Consider the following 12,197-nt stretch of genomic DNA (forward strand, 5'->3'; position numbering starts at 1 on the left):
ACAGAAAACAGAGCTAAGAGTTTAAAGTTTTAGATGCAAATACAGTTTGCACTATGAAAGAACAGGCCCCAGAGAGTCTACACGCACACCCTCAGAGTCAGATCCTCAGCTGGTGGAAGTAGGCGTCGCTCCACTGAAGTCAAGGACCTTGATTTACACCTGATGAGGAGGCGGATGCAGCATCCCAGCAGCATCTTCCCAATTACATTCTTCATATTCACCACTTAGGCTCACACTTGTCATAAAAGGTATCTTTGAATGTTTTATAAATCACCTCAGAGGACAAAAGCCATGATCACATCCAACTCATTGACAAGGCATTAATATGGAAACTCCACACAGTATTCTTCCCAGGTAACAGACAAAGCAGCCCTTAGGACATCACTAACTAGCTAATGAATAAATATGTTTGTGAAAAGCTAAGGAAGGATTGAACCAAATTCCTAGGTACTTCTATTCTGCTTCACAATATCTGATCCATTATCTTCTAGCCAATCCTATCTTCTTAGGATCCAGCATTAAGTAATTTTTGTTACATTTAGGCTGGATACTACAAAGTCATCTGTGGGATTTAGATACCCAATTCCTTTTAAAAGGAGTAGAATCCGGGCGCTCAAGCCCCTCCAGCAACTCAGAAAACCTCAGCCTTAGCACAAAAAACCTCGTGTAATTAATCTTGTGTGTTTGCAACTGAAGAGCTCTGAGGATACATTCTAATTTCACCTGCCTATAATTGGGAGTTAGAGATCAGATTTTTTCTCAGACCTAATTTACACAAGGGTTAGATAATATACTGATAAACAGAAATACTGTTCTATTTCTAAATGTAGCAATGTTAGCTGCAAAAGAAAAAAAAATATTGTCAATGGAAAATTGGAAGCAACTGGATAGAGGATTTAGAGACCACCATCCCCTAGCGGCATGCAGCAACTACAGTGCTAAAAATACAGGGTCAGATCCTCAGCGACTGTTGGCTGGCATAGCTCCACTGACATCAATGAAGCTATGCCAGCTTACACCAGTGGAAGATCTGGCCCAACCGATGTGGAATCCTTTTGTTTGCGGTCTGAGAAACTTTCAGATTAGCCAAGAAAGAGCTTGAAGTCCTGCTTGTAAGTCTTGGAAATCATATATTCCTTTACATTTTTGTACAGTACCTTCCACACTGGATTTTCTAAGTGCTTTGTAAATATTAATTAGATGCCATACCTGAGAGGTAGGTATAATCCTACAGAAACCGAGGCAGATAGCGGTTGCATGCCAAGTTTCCTGACAAAGTGCCTGCCCTTTTGGAGGTGCAATATATACCTGCAAAACTTCTGCTGGCTTTTTTTGCAGCTGCAAAACATGTTGTTGCTGCAAATCTGAATGCTTGCACTTCTAACAAGCCCATCTGCACTTGTGGTCAGCTAGCTAGAGTGGCAAATATTCAGATTTGTACAGCATGTCAAGGGCAGACACAACAGTGCAAGCACAAAAGTTGCAGGTTCAATTTTCATAGAAGATTAGGGTTGAAAGGGACCTCAGAAAGTCATCTAGTCCAACTCCCTGCTCAAAGCAGGACCAATCCCCAGACAGATTTTTACTGCAGTTCCCTAAATGGCCCCCTCAAGGATTGAACTCATAAGTCTGGGTTTGGCAGGCCAATGCTCAAACCACTGAGCTATCCCTCCCCCTTTCAAGAGGAGGAGTCCAGGCCTCAGAACTTTTAAACAAGTACTCTTTAGTGACTTGCCCAGGGGTGCCAAGTCAGTCTATGCCACAGCTCGTATGAGAAATAACTCAGAACTTAAAGCACCATCTTGGGAACTGATTTTCTCTTACACTCCGGCCACTACACTGCTCTGGTGGCAGAGAAGGGCCTTAAAGGCTATGTTTATGCAGCAATCACAGGGTACAACTGCACCTCGCGGAGCTACATCCACGCTAGCTTTAATCTAGCCAGCTCAGGTACCAGAACAGCAAAGCTGCAGCAACCCGCCTTCAGGGGCAGCTCTACAAGCCCGCCTGGGTAATCACCTGTGGGGCTAGCCTGTGCTGAAGCCCATGGTGCCAGAGGCTCACCCCTCTAGTACCTGAGCTAGCTAGATTAAAGCTAGCTTGGCTAGGTCTCTGCAAGCTGCAATCACATCCTGTGACTGCAGTGCAGACATAGCTTAAGAGGGCAGAAGTGCCCTCAAGGAAATGCCCCCAGCATACGAAGGCTCCAATGCCCCACACCAGGTCCAACGCAGTGAGCACGTCAGGAGCAGGAAAAGGGTGTGGCTCTTTGCAATGTGGCTCTTTTCTTCCTTCTCACGGCCCACAAGGCAGCATGGGAGTCAGAGGAGCTCAGAATCCTCTCTCACTGAGAAGGCCCGCAGGCTTGTCTACCCAGAGCTATTCCGGACTCGATGCATGGGTGGACACACTTATTCTAGACTAGGAACGTCCATACATGAAGTTGCTTAGGGATAGTTACTGTGCTTTAAATTCTCACCCTACATTAATTCAAATTAGCTTTCAAGTGTAGACAAGCCTTCCAAAGTCACCTGAAAGCAATTCTGGCTGTTGGTGCCAGGTTCCACAGGAGAGTCAAAAGCAACACATAGTGACGGGTATTGAAGGTGCTGATAGATTTAATTTTATTTGCATGGATGTACAACTTCTTTTCACTACCCGAAGGCGATTACAACAATCAAGGCACTTTCCATATCATATCCAGCTCGGAAGCCCGACTGACTAAGCTCCAAAAAAATGGAAGGAATACAGCTGCTGCAGGAGTTGGCCTGGCACTACCTTCTTCCTGACCTTCTCCACGAAATGAAGGCTGGACGTTGTGAGATAATTTATGCCATTTCTCTTGAACAAGGGCTGGGCCACCCCCTATTTGAAGATTACTGGACCCAGACTTTGCTCACAGGCTTTCACCAACAAAGGCAGCACAATCCCCAGCGGCCACCAAGAAGTAATTTTTCACAGATTCGCCACTTCCTGCTCTCTCCTAGGGGAAACCACATCGGGTCAGCTGCATTCTGGGCCTTCCTCAACTGAAAGGATTTGCTTCTTTGTGATTAGGCTGCAGGGCTCCTGAACCGAAAGCTTCAGGCAGCCCCACAAGATACCAGCCCATCATTTTACCCTGCTCTGTACGCAAGGGAAAGTCACCTGTTAATTCACGGATAGGAGTGATAATGCTGTTAGCTGGCCTACAGCCAGACTGATGGGAATCCAAAACCTTCTGAGCACTTGCAAATCAGAGCCATTAATTTGCCGTCACGGTCATTTCTCCAGAAGTTATGGGGCTTGAGAAAGCAGTGAAATAGCTCCATAATCTGAAATTTTATGGCTATTGCCAGACTTAAATGTAGGAATAAATTCTGATATTTGGTGGGAACTGAAACTGTCTAATCTGTTTATCCTGAGTATTTCTAAGACACCTAACGATGCTGCTGCGCTAGGTAAGGACCAACTACCAAAGACCGGATCTAGCTCCCATTGAAGTGCGTTGAATGCTGCAGCTGACTTTAGTGGGAACAGGACTGGACCTAAAAGGTGTCAAAAGATGAAAGACTTCCACCAGAGATCCAAAAGAGCTGAGTGAGATTGTGCCCTTAGGCACAACTCTGTGTAGGCCGCAGCACCCGCAGACTAACCTCTTCTTCCTTCTTGCTCTGAAGGGGAAGTGATTTACTGCAGCCCTTCAAAGATGCAACTTATTCCCCCTCTCAAGCCACCAGAGCATTGGACAAGGAGCCCTGGCTCCACCAAATCTCCATCCCTTTGCTAAAGGGAGCAGGTGGAATTTAGCCGCTGCACTCCACACAGCACATGAGGATCTGGGTAAGTCTAGCATGGTAGGCGAGGAACAGCTACGGCTATTCACAAACCTGTTTTCAAGGGCATGGGGGTCAGTGGTATTTCTACCATTAGCGATACCCCGATCAGTCTTTCGTGGCCGAGGGAATAGCCCCAGATTCTGTATTGTTCTAACAATGGACGGCATTCATGGTGTGCAGCATTTCACATGTCCCAGGCACCGGCTGAACTTTTACCTAATGACTCCTCTCCTCGCCTCCATGAGGCAGAAAACATTTATTCTCCCCAAATGACCCATCTGGAAACTGAGGCACAGTGAGATCAGATCAAGCCCCAAGGGGCCGAACGTGTACATTCATTTTGAGTGCCCAACGTGAGCCTAATATCCAGAGGTGCTCAGCACCCACAACTCCAAGTGAAGTCAATGAGAGCTGCAGGTGCTCAGCGCCTCTGGAAAAAAAATCAAGCCCAGCGGGTCTCAAGGAGGAGAGCCAAAACCAGAGGCTGCTTTTGTCCAAGAGGCCTGATCCCCTGGGGTGGGGAGTGATAGCTCGGTGGTTTGAGCATTGGCCTGCTAAACCCAGGGTTATGAGCTCAATCCTTGAGGGGGCCATTTAGGGATCTGAGGCAAAAATCTGTCTGGGGATTGGTCCTGCTTTGAGCAGGGGTGGGACTAGATGACCTCCTGAGGTCCCTTCCAACCCTGATATGCTATGATCCAAAACTCTTTGAAGCCAACAGGAGTCTATTAACTGAGGAGTTTGGGGTTAGTGGCACAGAAGTACTGCCAGGGGAATCACCACTGTTTCAAGGCCTGAGCCCCATTTCTCAAAGCTTTGGGCATTTGTCATGGGGTAGCACTGTGGACCACTAACTCTTAAGCCCCTGGGCACTGATGAGCAGGAAAGCAAGTGTAGGGGGGATGATGGCAGCTGAGCAGCAGCTATGAAAAATACCAGTGAAGCCTCCATGGCAGACTTAGGCACCAATCTGCTTCTCTAGACTGCTAAGGACCTTTCAGAATCTGGCCCTGACATGCCAAAGCCAGTGAGACAGAGACAGGATCAGAATTCAGGACTCCCCACAGTGGGCTCTTTCCTCTCCTATGCTCCTTTAAAAGCCCATTCTCTAATGGCATTTGAACTATGTAATCAGTTTTACAGAGCCAAATAAGGTGACCAGATGTCCCAATTTTATAGGGACAGAGGGTGAGGGGTAATAGGAGCCTATATAAGAAAAAGACCCCAAAATCAGGACTGTCCCTATAAAATCAGGACATCTGGTCACCCTAGCTCCTATTACCCCCCACCTCTGTCTCGATTTTTCACATTTTCTGTCTGGTAACCCTAGAGCCAAAGATCTTCCAAATGTATTTAAATCAGCGAAATTAAAAGTACTTGTATAAAATAACGATTAAACTAGTCTCTAACTTCCCCATATCTTATGTAGCACCGTTTTTGCATCAATTTATCTGGCAGAACCAGGAGATTTATGGCTTGTAAAATATTTAAAGCACAGCAATAGCCGGAAAAGAAACTATTTATAAATGCCTTCTTTTTTCACCATTCCCGATCTCTGTTCTATTCCTGTCTGCTTGCTTTAGTGTCAGAAACTCCGGACTAATCTGCAACACAGGAACTCGCATACAGAATCAAATCCGAACAATGGTCCGGGTAGTCTAGTATCCTGGCTGTACTAACGGCGAGTGGCAGATTCATCAAAGGAAGCTAGCCGATCTATGGGACAGCAAGCTGGATTGTATTCTGGCTCACACGTCAATCAAGTTGTCAGCCCAGTTCTGACTGCCGAAGCTTTGTACTTAGTGATGATGTGGGATGCAGAGAGAACCCAGTTTGGAATTTTCAGGGCTGGCAGGCAGAAAAAAACCCACCCAGCATTTTCCAAATCGCCTAGTGATTTTGGATGCATCAATTTTCAGGTGCCCAGTTTTCACAAAGTGCTGAACACCTGCTCCCTTGTAAATCAAGCCCCTTTTAAGGTGTCTCAAAATCACAACTCGCTTTTTAAAATCTTGGCCTTTGTTTTTTTACACTGATTCCTACCAACCCAACAGCAGTTGCCTGTCTTCCTCACTGTCATTTCTTTTGGGCCTTTGTCCTAACTGCTCTAATTTTCTTTTTTCTAAATAGTGATTCATTGGGGCTAAGGTAACTTTTTGTGTCTCCTCCTTCGACAGGGACATGTTTATTGCAGACTCTTCTTAGGTTCTCCCATACAGCACCTGTCATGCTGAATCTGTCTGTAGGATCTAAGCCAACTTCTGCCATTTCACGGAGTCAGATCGAACAAAGAAAGCCAGCTCATCAAATTCTTTCAAACAGCTTTATTTCATCCAGCATGGTAGTTCTCTACTCATAATTCACTACAGAAGCAATGCATTACCAAGTGATCATTGAAATCTTTAGACAGAGTCCCACGGATTTTTTGTGGAGGGAGGGGGAAGAGGAGTGTAGCCAACTGATTCAAAGCCATGCAGACAGCATTGCATGTTCACTTTGGTGGGGTTTTTTTAATTAACTGCCCTAATCCAAATTCTGATCACAATGCATTTATAGTCTCTTCACCTCTTTGAAAGCCATTCAGCATTACTTCTGTCTGGACTGTGTGCGACTTAGACAGACAAGGTGGGCGAGGTAATATCTTTTATTGGACCAACAACACTGTACGAGACTTATACCGACAGGAAACATCCTTTGCTTTGTAAATGCAATAGATTTCCGGTTCAGAGACATTAAGATGGTTTTCTTGGGCTGGAGACTCTGATCCTGTGTTCAGTGTGTGAATTCACTCTGCGTAGGGATGAGCGCCCAAGGTCATCTGCATCATTTAACCCTCTGCAGAGGAGGTGTGCATGGGATCCCTCCCAAAGAGACCTATGCACAAAAAGGGGGTGGATCGAAATAGGCCAGCAGACAAGGTAGCATTCAAGGTGGGCTGGGGTGGACTACAATGGAACTATTCATGGTACTATGTGCTCATGTCCATTCCAATAGGTGTGTGCGCACCACGTGCGCGATCGTCAGAAAGTGTTACCCTAGTGGTACCCATCGGGTCGACTGTGGAGCCCCCTGGAGTGGCGCCTTCATGGCAGTGTATATAGGTCCCTGCCAACCCACCGCCTGCTCAGTTCCTTCTTGCCAGAGTACTCTGACAGAGGGGGAGGCGGGCGGGATTTGGAATCGACATGAGCAACACAACTCAAAGAACAAGTTACAAGATGGTAAGTAACCATTTTTTCTTCTTCAAGTGCTTGCTCGTGTCCATTCCAATAGGTGACTCCAAAGCAGTTTCCCCGGAGGAGGGGTCGGAGTTCACAGAGTTGCTGAACGCAGGACTGCCCTCCCAAAGGCCGCATCGTTTCTCGCCTGTTGAGTGATGGTGTGGATGGAAGACCACGTTGCTGCCTTGCATACGTCCTGAATAGGGACTTGCGTGTGGAATGCAGCGGAAGAAGCCTGCGCTGTTGTGGAGTGCCGGGGCTGGGATCTTATCCACGTTGTAGCACGTTCTGATGCACGATGTGATCCACAATGACATAGAATCATAGTTACGAGATGGTAAGTAACCGTTTTATAATCTAAGTGCAGGTTCAGGCCCTGAGACGGAGGGTGTGTGCACCATTGCCCTCTACTGGATGGATTGTCAGATCTGTTCAAGCATATGTGATTTCATTGCCCATGAAACACAAGTCTACAGAGGATACAAACAGCTATAGTATACTAACAGATCTCCTGTAACTCAAGCTGTGCAATCCTGTATTATTTGGAGAGGTTTAGCAGGTGACCTTGGAGCCACAGATTGGTAAAGCTTGGAAGAATTATTTTTTTCTTGGTAAATGTTGATCAATGTAAATTTCACCATAAGCACACATACAACTGTCGACTGTCATTAAATAATTATCATCTAACACTCCTATTGTCTGGTATCCCCCCAGCTTCCCATCACTGTTAACATTTAAATTGATAAAAATAAAAAACAAAAATGCTTAAAACCCACAATTTCTGCACAACTGAAAATTTAAGTCAATAAGAATTTGAAAAAAATGCATGAAAATAAACCAATATTATCCACTGAAATGATAAAATTTAAAAAAATCTAATTCTGCCAAGTCTACACATAAGTTATGTGCAAGTGCTTCTTTGGGGCCTTGTTCACTGAATGCAGGAATCAGTGCAGATGTTCCTTCTTTCTCTTCTGGGGCTAGAAGGCCGGCTGTATTTTCACCTGCACTGAATCCTACATTAAAGCCGTTTTCGCCAATAAAAATGCAACTGAAGCAATTGCAGAAAAGTAAACTGGCTAGAAACATAGGACAAGTTCTGCTCTTCTTTGCATCCACACACATCCACACTAGCTGGACTAATGGAACGACTCCAGATTTACACTGGTGTAACAGAGAGCAAAGTTTGAACCCAAAGCTTTATCTGCAGAATGCACTTATTTACTGCATCACTCTTCTGCATGCATCTTTCATGTGTAAAATACAAAGCTCCACTACCCCCTTGAACCAGAGAATGTTCATTTCAAACAGTAGCTCCCAATTTGGAAATAAAAAGAAAAATGAGCAAATACAATTTTTAAAGCAGAGTAAAAATCAACCAACCACTTTAATACAGAGGCTGCATTTCTTCCTTGGACCTTACTGAGGCCTGGTCTACACTAGGGGGTGGGGTCGATGTAAGATACGCAACTTCAGCTACAGGAATAGCGTAGCTGAAGTCGGAGTATCTTACTTCGACTGACCTCCCATCCTCACGGCGCGGGGATCGATGGCCGCAGCTCCCCCCATCGACTCCGCTACCGCCACTCGCCCTGGTGGAGTTCCGGAGTCGACGGGAGCGCGTTCGGGGATCGATATATCCCGTCTAGATGAGACGGGATATATCGATCCCCGATAAATCGATCACTACCCGCCGATCCGGTGGGTAGTGTAGACATACCCTGAGAGTCTTAGGAGGAATTTAAGGCTTAAATGGGGTTCAGAGCCAACAAAAGTGTGTGCCACTCACAAATATAATTTCAGAGCTTCTTTCAACTCTTCCCCCTATACAACCTCACCTCACCATCACCTCTAGTCTTATGTCCGTCCTAATCCCCCACTTACTCCCTGTGCTCCTCTCGCCTTATTCATTATCTCCTTTTCCTGGGCAAAGGATTGTGGGACACACTGGTGAATTAAAGGCTGCAGACAGCCACACACAAATAGGGCAGGTGAGCTGCTGAGGGCAGGTTGCTGGGCTAAATGGTGCAGGAAGATGTACATGGTATTCCTAGAGAGGCTACTGTGGTAACTCGTTCTCCTGTCTTAATTGTCAGCTCTTCAGAAAAGGGACTTTTTTAGTGCAGGTAAGACCTCAGCCGGAGTATTGTGTCCGGTTCTGGGTGCCACATTTCAGAAAAGATGTGGACAAATTGGAGAAAGTCCAGAGGAGAGCAACAAAAATGATTAAAGGTCTAGAAAATGTGACCTATTAGGAAAGATTGAGAAAATTGGGTTTGTTAAGTCTGTGGAAAAAAGAAGACTGAGGCGGGCAGGGGCGGCTCTAGGATTTCCGCCGCCCCAAGCATGGCGGCACGCCGCGGGGGGCGCTCTAGCGGTCGCCGGTCCCGCGGCTCCAGTGGACCTCCCGCAGACGTGCCTGTGGAGGGTCCGCTGGCCCCGCGGCTCCGGTGGACCTCCCGCAGGCACGTCTGTGGGAAGTCTACCGGAGCCGCCTGCTGCCCTCCCACTGGGACGCCGCCCCCACTTGGCACGCTGGGGTCTGGAGCCGGCCCTGGAGGCGGGACATGATAGCTTTCAAGTACATAAAAAGCTGTTTCCAGGAGGAGGGTGAAAAATTGTTTCCCTTAACCTCAGAGGATAGGACAAGAAACAATGGGCTTAAATTGCAGCAAGGGAGGTTTAGGTTGGACATGGGGGAGGGATCGCTCAGTGGTTTGAGCATTGGCCTGTTAAACCCAGAGTTGTGAGTTTAATCCTTGAGGGGGCCACTTAGGGATCTGGGGCAAAAATCAGTATTTAGTCCTGCTAGTGAAGGCAGGGGGCTGGACTCAATGACCTTTCAAGGTCCCTTCCAGTTCTATGAGATAGGAAGTTTTTCCTAATAATATATGAGGATATACCAAACTGTCAGGGTAGTTAAGCACTTGAATAAATTGCCTAGGGAGGTTGTGGAATCTAAGTCAGTGAAGGTTTTTAAGAACAGGTTAGACAAACACCTAACAGGAGTCCTGCCTTGAGTGCAGGGGACGGGACTAGATGACCTATTGAGGTCCCTTCCAGTCCTACACTTCTATGATTCTATATAAACACACTAAAGAGCTGGTAGCTAATTGGAAACTGCCATTGCAGCAGTGCTGATAAAATGACAACAACAGAGGAGAAAAGACACAAGTGCTCCCATTAAAGGAACAGACTGTAACACTAGGGCTGAAGAGCAACACATGCTGTGGTCGAGTGGTTAGACCATGGGCCTACGAGCCAAGAATCTACTGTTCTATTCGTGCCAGTGACTCACTCTATAACACAGCGTGAACCTATTAACCTCTCCATGCCTTAGTTTAGTTATTTATATGACGGGGATAATATTTATCTAGCTCACAAGGGAGTTAAGAGACTATGGGTATGTCTACACTACGAAATTAGGTCAAATTTATAGAAGTAGGTTTTTTAGAAATCGTTTTTATACAGTCGACTGTGTGTGTCCCCACACAAAATGCTCTAAGTGCATTAAGTCAGTGGACTGCATACACAGTACCAAGGCTAGCGTCGACTTCCAGAGCATTGCACTGTGGGTAGCTATCCCATAGTTCCCGCAGTCTCCGCTGCCCACTGGAATTCTGGGTTGAGATCCCAATGCCTGATGGGGCAAAATCAGTGTCGCGGGTCGTTCTGGGTACATGTCGTCAGGCCCCCCTCTCCCTCCCTCCCTCCTCCGTAAAAGCAACGGCAGACAATCGTTTTGCACCTTTTTTCCTGGGTTACCTGAGCAGACACCATACCACGGCAAGCATGGAGCCCACTCAGCTCACCGTCACCGTATGTCTCCTGGGTGCTGGCAGATGTGGGACTGCATTGCTACACAGCAGCAGCTCATTGCCTTTTGGGAGTAGACGGTGCATTACGATTGGTAGCCATCGTCGTCGTTCTGCTGGGTGCTCTTTTAGCCGACCTCGGTGAGGTTGGTCAGGGGCGCCTGGGCAGACATGGGAGTGACTCAGCCAGGTCATTCCCATCTTCTGCCAAGCACCCAGGAGATGATGATGGCAGGCAGTCATACTGCACCATCTTCTGGTGAGCAGCCAGGAGATGACGATGGCTAGCAGTCGTACTGCACCATCTTCTGCTGAGCACCCAAGAGATAACGATGGCTAGCAGTCGTACTGCACTGTCTGCTGCCAGCCTAAGATGTAAAAGATAGATGAGGGGATCAAAACAAGAAATTGATCCGATTTGTTTTGTGAAATCAACGGCCTGCTAAACCCAGGGTTTTGAGTTCAATCCTTGAGGGGGCCATTCTGTGTAACAGTTGTTTGTGTTTCTCCTTGATGCAAAGCCACCCCTTTTGTTGATTTTAATTCCCTTTAAGCCATATCATCAGTCGCCCCTCCCTCCGTCAGAGCAACGGCAGACAATTGTTTCGTGCCTTTTTTCAAGCGCAGAACCAGAAGCTGCAAAAGCAAAACCAGGTGAAGAGGCAACGGCAGCATGGTGACGAGAGTGATGAGGACATAGACATGGACATAGACTTCTCACAAAGTACAAGCTGGACAATGTGCCCCGGCAATGTGCACATCATGCTGATGAGCTCTGCATGAGCTCTGCATGGTCACCTGTGCTGATCAGCTCACCATGCTGGCCAAACAGGAAATGAAATTCAAAAGTTTGCGGGCCTTTTTCTGTCTACCTGGCCAGTGCATCTGAGTTGAGAGCGCTCTCCAGAGCGGTCACAATGGAGCACTCTGGGATAGTTCCCGGAGGCCAATACCGTCAAATTGCATGCACACTACCCCAAATTCGACCTGGCAAGGCCAATATCAGCGCTAATCCCCTTGTTGGAGGTGGAGTAAAGAAACTGATTTAAAGAGCCCTTTAAGTCAAAAAAAAAAAGGGCTTTGTCGTGTGGATGGGTCCAGGCTTAAATCGAGGTAATGCTGCTAAATTCAACCTAAAATCGTAGTGTAGACCAGGGCTATGTTTGCAATCCCATGAAGTCCTTGTGTCAAAAGAGCTATATTCAGTAAGACCAGGTATTACTACAATATTGCCAACTCTTGGGAGTTTCATGATAGTTGGTGCTTTTTTTAAAGCCTCAGTTCCTGGAGTCATGGGAGTACATGAGGATCCTGTTTTTTTTCTTTCTCTTAAAAATAAATTG

General features: G+C 46.6%; 1 protein-coding gene across 3 annotated transcripts in view; it reads right to left on the reverse strand.

Moving 5' to 3' along the window:
* SFMBT2 (Scm like with four mbt domains 2) overlaps positions 1 to 12,197 on the reverse strand; it is a 196,453-nt gene that overhangs the window by 105,208 nt on the left and 79,048 nt on the right. The window lies entirely within an intron of this gene.

The sequence above is a fragment of the Mauremys mutica genome, chromosome 1 (genome assembly GCF_020497125.1).
Source record: "Mauremys mutica isolate MM-2020 ecotype Southern chromosome 1, ASM2049712v1, whole genome shotgun sequence".
NCBI lineage: Eukaryota > Metazoa > Chordata > Testudines > Geoemydidae > Mauremys > Mauremys mutica.